We start from the raw sequence: 8,315 nt of genomic DNA, 5'->3' as shown, positions 1-8,315 counted from the left end.
AAATTATTCTAAATTGCAGATCATTCACTGAGCTCAAAAGTAAGACATGGCTCAAATGAATTTCTCATTTGTAATATGTCCCATGACAAAAAAATAATCAAGAAGCTGAAAGTGATGCTCAATGTTGTAAGAATATTTCATTTCAGTTTCTTTTCTTCTCTTACTTGCCTATGTTTCATTTCACATTTTGACACCATTAGGATACAATTGTATTCGACAAGAAAGAGGTCAAATGAGATTTCCTGCTTAAAATGGAGGGGTAAAGTCATAAAATGTGCTGTGTCTGGCTCTTAAATATAGCACAGCAGTTCATATATATATATACACACATACACAGAGCTAAAAATTTTAGTATGTATTTATGTTAATATTTGAGGAAAAAATAGCCAAGACTGTTGGAAATTGTCTTAATCATTATTGAATGATATAGTGCTATTTCTAAACACAGCACACCCTCAAACATTTTTCCTTTTTGATAATATTCATGACTCTTTCAGTTGAGCTGAGCTATTTTTTTAAAAACTGATAAAAAGACTTCATAAAAAATGCTAAACCCTTTAACTTATTATTAAGGAATCTTTTATTTTTTTACACATGTTTTTACATGAACAGGTTTCTGAATATTAGACTCAGAGCATCTTCATCCTAGTTTCAAAGTTTCTGCTCCTTTATAAGAATCAAAGATATTTCAAAATGGTCAAAATGTACTGTTTCAGTAGACCTCAGTCAACTTTGTTATCTTTTTTGTCTGATAATTTAACAGACACAAGGAGTTGAATGTTCCACTTTAATGTTAAATGTTGTTTTATAAATCAAATTAACTATTTTTCCACCAAACCTGAGTTCTACTTCATTTCAGAGTCCTGCAAAAGGAGAGCCTTGCATCTGTCAATAATTGAAAACAAGTTTGTGCCTTCTTCATTTCAGTTATACCTATTAAAGCAAGATATTTAGCAAGAGTTTCTAAGTTTTGGTACTCAGACATTTAGAAGACCCCAAGCACTTTTTACAGTGTTGAATATGGATGTTTTATCTTTGACTCGGATTTAGAAATTGAGACATTCTGACAGCTATAATAAACGTCGGCCAACAATTTCAGAAGTCGGGATATTTGAAAAGATTTAATGAGCCGAATGTTGTATTGAACTTGTTGCTGATCTTCTACCTGCAAACTATGAACAAAATAACCATGAAAAAAAAAATCAACATTTCTAATTTTCTTTTAAATCTGGCAACTTAACCATATTTATAGTAAGCCTTGTTTCAGCCTTTGGTTGTGAAAGAGTAAAAAAAGCAATGAAATGTAAGTTACCTAAATGTCTATCTGTAAAGATTGTTCATGGGTGATAATTGCATTAATTACATTTTTTTTTCAGCAATAAATGACAGTCCCAGAGTTAAGCAGTGGCTCTTACCATAGGTATTAGAGAACTTCCAGAATAAAAGTTTATTTAATGCATTTTTGGTAGTTTGTTACAGCCCTAGTCTTGGACAATGTCAAATGGGTCAGCTCCTGTCAAGGCAGAGCGCATCCTTCCACAACCAGTAGGTCTCTGAAGGGTTACTGATGTGCCGTCTGTTGACTTGGCTCTTAGAATGCGAATACTCATGGCAGAATCCCAAATGATGAATAAAGGTTCAAACCAGTGTTGGGGATAAACATATTTATATAGTTTTAATGCAATTACTTAATGTTATTATGCAATAATAAGGTAGCTTTTTTGGAAATTTTTGTACGTAAAGCCATCCTTACTTTTTGCTAAGTTATGAAACTAAGTTACAGTGCTTTGGTGGAAAAAAAAAAAAAACCCAAACCCACAAAAAACAACCTTTTGTACAGTGCTGTTTCAGAACTGCTGAATCAAATCAAGTTATCAGCTTGCAGATCAGAGCTTTAATCATCTGAGTTTGGCTTTTGCATGCAGAAGCAAACACGATAGCCATTCATATTGTAATAACCTCTAATCTGAGTTCAGGCGGTGTTGCAGAACCAGCAAAATGTTCACATCAGAAACCAAAGATCTAAACACTTACCAGCTCAGATTTTTAGAGGGCATTCAGTGGCTAGCCTTAGCCAACGCTGCAACTGTTTATTGTGTAGAGCTATTGCGTTGGTTTTGTGGACATAGAGATAACATTGCATAGATGTTATCAATGGTCCTTTCACCGACAATCAAAATCTAACTAATTCCCATGCGCCGGGGGTAAAACATGTATCTATAAGCTGCTTTTCTGGTGTAGAGAAGCTAAAATTTCATGCTGGATCAGATCATGTAGATTAAATGCAAACAGCCATAAACTTCAAGTAGGACTTGGAAACTCAATTACTGGATTATGCTAGACTATTCTAACTCTTCATAAATTTTTTTATATGTCTTTTAGTATCATTAAAGGATTTCTATGATGATAAATCATTGTATGATAATATAAATCTTTAAAAAGGACTCCAAATTAGTCTTTTTTTTTATAAAACCTCTATTAGGAAGACAGTGCTTCCTTAAAATAAAAGTTCATTGTCACAATCTAGAGTGGTTGAAGTGATGAGCAGATGCGTTACTGTAAAGAGCACATCCTACTGTGATCATAAAACCAACTTGTGAGTATTCAGTTGTATGTCTGTTCATAGAGAAAAATCTGTCATATAGCAGCATCAGGGCATTTGTAGATAAGGCACCCTCATATTATATGATTTCACAGTGTAGCACAGCTGTCTTTACAAACAATTCTCATCTGGTATGTTATATTTCCAAATTTTTGTTCTTCCATGTTGCTCTGGAATATATTTACAAAATGTGTCTGTATATGCAGTTTATATTGCTAGGTTTGGGGTGTTTTTTTCCTTAACACAATATAAACTGTCAAAAAGTTACTCAATGTTTACACTGAAAGGGGAAAACCAGGTGTGAAAGCCCTTTAAAGACAGGAGTATTTCTACAGGTTACGACACTGTGGCTACATAGGATATTTCTGGACAAAAGCTGAAAGTTTTAGTGTATGTGATGTTGGTTTTTTCCTAGCCCGGAAATGAGAGAAGAGCAGTGAACTGTACAGTCTCTCTTTTCTGTCGTTAAGTGAACTGGAAGTTATATTTGCCAGGAAAAATACTTTTTAAAGTAATTAATAGAAAGAAAAACTTTCATTTTGAGACATAACAATGGGGCTGACAGTCTTATTCCACCATCTCTCGTGCATAATTAATCTATGATTCAGAAGTATGTCCTACTGCATCCAGTCTCCCAGGGTTTCTGTTTGTGATTTTTTTTATTTTTTTTTTTCATTCTGAATGTATCTAAATATCACAGGAGTGAACTCAGGTTTCATGTTTCTCATTTTGGGGGGGTGTGTGGTGTGTTCTATTTTATAATACCTCAGAAAAGCATTTTGCAGGGACTTTTAATTAGTTCTCTGGAAATCAAGCACACAGCCACCATAACTACCTCCCCTTCCCCCACGACATCCGTCAGCATTATTAAATGACTCTAATAACACCACGGTTGCTGGAAATCCTGTTGAGATTTAACAAGTGGCCATATGCTACTCTCGATTAAAAAAAAGCAGAAGGGAGCAAAGCACACCTGAAAAACTGTCAAAAGTGGGCAGAGCTGAGAGCTTACAGCCTTCCCCCTTTTGTATCCCATACCCCTAGGAAATCTTTCTGCAGAGGGAGAACTTGTTATCTGTGTGCAAGGAAGCAGTGATCCTCTGTGAGATGTTGGGATCCAGGCATATTTTCCATCAGGAAGGTATTTGTAGCTGGCAGTCAGGCTGTTAGGAATTGCCATCTTCTCCCTGCAAATCTCCCTGGGCCCTGAACAGAAAAAGTCCATTTAACCCATCATGTGAGAGTTCGTGCTGGGAAGGATGCACGGGTTGCTCTCCTCTGTGCCTGGTCTGCTCTCTGTGTGCTCTGTGAGAAGGAATCTGCTGTCTCTAAAGGGCCAGAGAACTGACAAAATACTATGACATTAGTTTTTTAAAAGTGGTGTCACTTCTGTGTGTGCATCTGCAATTTGTGTATACATGATTTTCCCTGAATTCCTAAGATATTTCCTAATTTCTATCCTTTGAGTTCTCAATATGTTATTTTAAGGTTTGTGCATTTCTATAAATAAATATGTATTTAATTCCCTATATATTCAATTACAGGCTGTTTGGTGTCTTGCACAAATGATTCCATATTCTTTTCCCCATTACAAAGGATCTGTCTTGGCCTTTGAAATGGAGAAATCCATACGATAGAGAGAAAGCACCTCCACGTGATGATGCTGAAGGAGAGCATGGATGCCAGCCCACACCGTGGCATGCAGCTTTGTGGGAGCTGGGATCCTGCACCTCACCCAGTGGCAAAACAACTTCTTGCTTCTCTGGGAGGTTACCAGCCCCTGCTTTAGAAGGTCTGAACGCACGAGCTTAGAAAATCTGGTGGGGGGAAAAAAAACACCTAAAACTCGTGAAATGACATTTAGTTTTGTCATTAAATCCAGTGAAGGTTGGGATTAGTTCCCAGATATTTAGAGAAGACTTTATGAATCCTGTCCCTCTCTGGTGCATAGTGCATTATCTGTGCTTCCAATTTCTGCAGTCAGCTCTGTTCTGCATACCCTATGCCTGCAGTTGCTTGCAGGAGCTAGTTAACCAGCCATGCAATACAGCTCGCAAAATAATTTCTCTCGATACTGTGGAAGCCATTGATTGTCTGTGGAAGCCCTTGTCCTAATACTAGAAAAACATGAGAAAGTCATTCTGAGGCTCTAGAAACCTCAAAGGTCTTGGCTGCCTGCTTTGGGAAATGTCCTCCCTATCTGTCAGGGGCGTTGTGCGCAGTCCTTGAGCCAATGTGCTGCCAACCCATAGCATCCCTGCAGCCAGAGAAATTGTGGATGATGCATGGCTATTTCAGCACACCTATATTCATCTTGCACGACAGCTATTTTTGCTGGACTAACATCTGCCTTTCTACTGCACAGTAGCTTTTATTCAGCAAATTAAACTGCTGAAGTTGCAGCTGAACTTAGTATCTAAGTCCATTCTGTTAGTCTTTGGTCTGTAACGCAGAATCTTTTCTTCAGCCAGAATATTCCCTACTTGCTTGTTATTGCTCCCTTTAGGAATATGTGATTATGCTCTTCTTAAAATATTTACATGACTTCAAGTATCCGTACCAAAAAATCCCTTTCCTTCTTTTTCTCTCTTTTTTGGCAGGATGTCTTCCTAGGGATGATGTGTCACCACTTGAAAACTGATCTCAGGAAGGACAAATCAATTCTGAAGTGACTCCTAGTGCTTCTTTTTAACAACTAGCATTCCCGATTCTCACGGCTCTTCCATTTTAATAAGGTCTAAACATGTCAAGCCATTCTGGTGTATTTCCTGCAGTATTTAATCACCTAAAGACAGATGCAGGGATCCTCAAAAATTTCTGGATTAGTTCAGGATGAGGCAACAATGCACATATTTTATCGCTGGAACACCATGCCAAAAGAAGTGTCAGATTTTCTGTCTTTCAGTGACTTCAGATCAGGATTTGGTGCCTCGTTGGGTATGCATATGCTTAACACAAGATACCTGGGTGAATTCCAGGGCTGTGTGGCAAGGTTATTTACCATGTGTTACACAGGTGGTGAGTCTAAATGATCTAATGATCTTACGCTCGGAAAATCTCTGACTCTACGTAATACTCTTGACCTTTTCCTCCGTCACTCATTTATCTGTGCTCAGAAGAGTCTGGCGTGTGTCTTGCTGTACTGATGGCGTGCTGGCTGCCCTAGGATCGTCGTTAAGGTGTCATAATTCTTTATACAGTCATTACAGCACTATTAGAGACCTCAATCTTGGTCTTTATATGGTTGTTGGAAGAGTTTTACAGGGTTTAGTATTACTGTTACACTGCCTTGCACTGTTGGGTAAGCACCAGGCAGCAATTACAGAAAGGGTTACTTCCCATCAAACCTGTACACAGTAAGTTGGTGAAATACGTTTCAGGGGTATAATTCACCCATCCACTAGAGCACAATAAAACACCATCTTTATTTCTGATTTTATTGGTTCTGTCTGCTCTCATCTGGTGCCTGAGCATTTTATCTGTTCACACTGGGTTTTTTCTAATGCAATAAAAAGAGCAGACAGGATTTTGCCCTTTATCTAAACCATTTTGCCACATTTAGAGGTAAATAACAGCCACTTTTTGCATTGTATATTTTCAGACTTATCAGAGGAAGAAATGTTTTGATACTAATCATGCTCTACAGGATCCAATCCAGGGTTTAACAGGAATAGTTTTTCTTATATCTTGTTTTAGTTTTTCTCTTACATGAACCTGTACCCCATCAAAGCAATGCAAGTCAGTTAGAAGCAAAGGAACTGTGTTTCCTTATGGTGGGTCTGCGTATTGAATCAGTTGTCAGAGGTCCCTGCCTCCCCCCCCACCCCAGAATCTCCCCTTATGTCATTTTCCCCACACACACACACACTCCACATCACTATACGTTGTCAACTCCTGCAATTGCTACGGAAGCGGACACGCGTGCCCTTATTCCTCTGGCTGACAGCTGTATTCCCAAGACACCAGCAGAATCCATTAGGTCTGGCCCACTAAATACATCCCGTTGTTCCTCCATCTGTTACCCAGCCATCCGGCAGACTCCCTGTCCACTGAAAAGGTGGTAAGGATGGTGCCCACCAGCTCATGCCCTGCTTGGGTGGTTTGCCAGGTGGGATGGTGCCCACGTGTGGATCTCAGCCCATGAACAAGAGTCGGGACCTGGACATAGAGTGTGAGGTACTGTGCTCTCTGGCTTGGTAAGATGCATCTCTGGGAACTGGGCACCTGTGTTTCTTCATGCATATTAAAGGGAAAAGGGAGAGGAAAGATCTGGCTCCCAGTCCCTACGTAAATGGAGTTTAAATCATTTTTGTTAGGAATTCAGCAAGCAGGATCCTTGCTTTCAAGCAGATATGTCTTTTCAGGAACAAGCTGACACTCTGAGCACCAAAACAGATCATGGGAACTACAATAAAAAGCAGTGTTCTGCCAAAGCTAAAGGGAGAAGAGTCTGTCAGGGAGAATGATAGAGCAAGAAGAGTGTATTATAACAGGCAAAGGGGATGGGGGGAAAAAAAAAGTGAAAAGTACACGAAACTGGAAGACTTAAGACTTTAAGGGACATAATGCTGTTTAATGGGGCAGAAACTGAAAGACAAGTGAATTACAAGCCAGTGTGATTAGCATTTTTCAAGACAATTTGTAAAAGGTGACAAGTTGTAGATTAAATGCTTTGATGCCCCTTTTTCTCCCTCTGCCTGTGTACTTGTGTCATTCATTTAATGTAATAACCTCTACTGAAGACTCATAGGCTGAAGCATATATTTGTTGACCTTAAAATAAGGGGGAAAAGATGTGATTCCAGAATTTGAAGCATGCAGTCCTTTACTGGCTAAAGGGTAAAGAGGTATAGCTGAATTATTTTTTTTCATGTCATGTAGTGAATCAAGGCTCATGCGTCACAGGAAGTCCAGAACAATGTGGTCCATATAATTTCAGCCTATGCCTCAATTCTAAAATTGTATTAAAATAAAATTCTTTCTTCCTAATTCTCGTTCAGGGGAGTTTATACCAGCCTCATTTTCCAAGTGTTCCCATAACAGGAATTCCATTTCAGGAATTATTTTCTTTGCAACACAGAAGTACCTAGAATAGGCAACAGTGGCAGTTTGGGGGTTTCTTTTTGCTTTCTCTCCTTTCCCTCTAATTCCCTTCTATCCGAAGTGGCAGAAAGGCAACCTACATTAAGTTAACAAGCCAGGGAAGAAGTCAATCTCTCAGGATTTAGAAGAGCTGATACTGGTAGAAAAACTGCCTGCAATGCAAAGCCAAAAGATATCAAACATCCTAAGGTATTCTTTCACAAATCAACAAAGTACATAAACTTGAGGGGGGGGGGGGGGGGGGCAGGGGGCGGGAATGCATTCCACTGGACTGTGTCCCTAAGATGAGAAACTTTGAAAGATGAGAAACTTTGAAAACCTGCAAGTATGAGATGGCTGTCAGTGTAATGTCAGCTTCTAGCAGAAGAGAAATAACTCAGAAGTCTTAGGATGAGTTCTCTACTGCCTTGCATGTTGTACAGTCTTTTAATCAAAACGCGGAATGAATCGTTGCCAGCCAGCCACAAAATACCACGTGTCAGGCTCTGCAGAAAGAGGGCTGCTGCAGAAATGGTGCTTTACCAGTATTTAAGACCTAAACCAAGCACTAGATGCGGTACTGCTTGAATAATGATCTCAGTTGCTTTCCTTTTTCCTTTCACATCAAATAT

Source organism: Falco cherrug, chromosome 1 (genome assembly GCF_023634085.1).
Source record: "Falco cherrug isolate bFalChe1 chromosome 1, bFalChe1.pri, whole genome shotgun sequence".
In the NCBI taxonomy this organism is placed as follows: Eukaryota; Metazoa; Chordata; class Aves; order Falconiformes; family Falconidae; genus Falco; species Falco cherrug.
The sequence above is the reverse complement of the archived record's forward strand: the minus strand, read 5'-3'. Positions refer to the sequence as shown.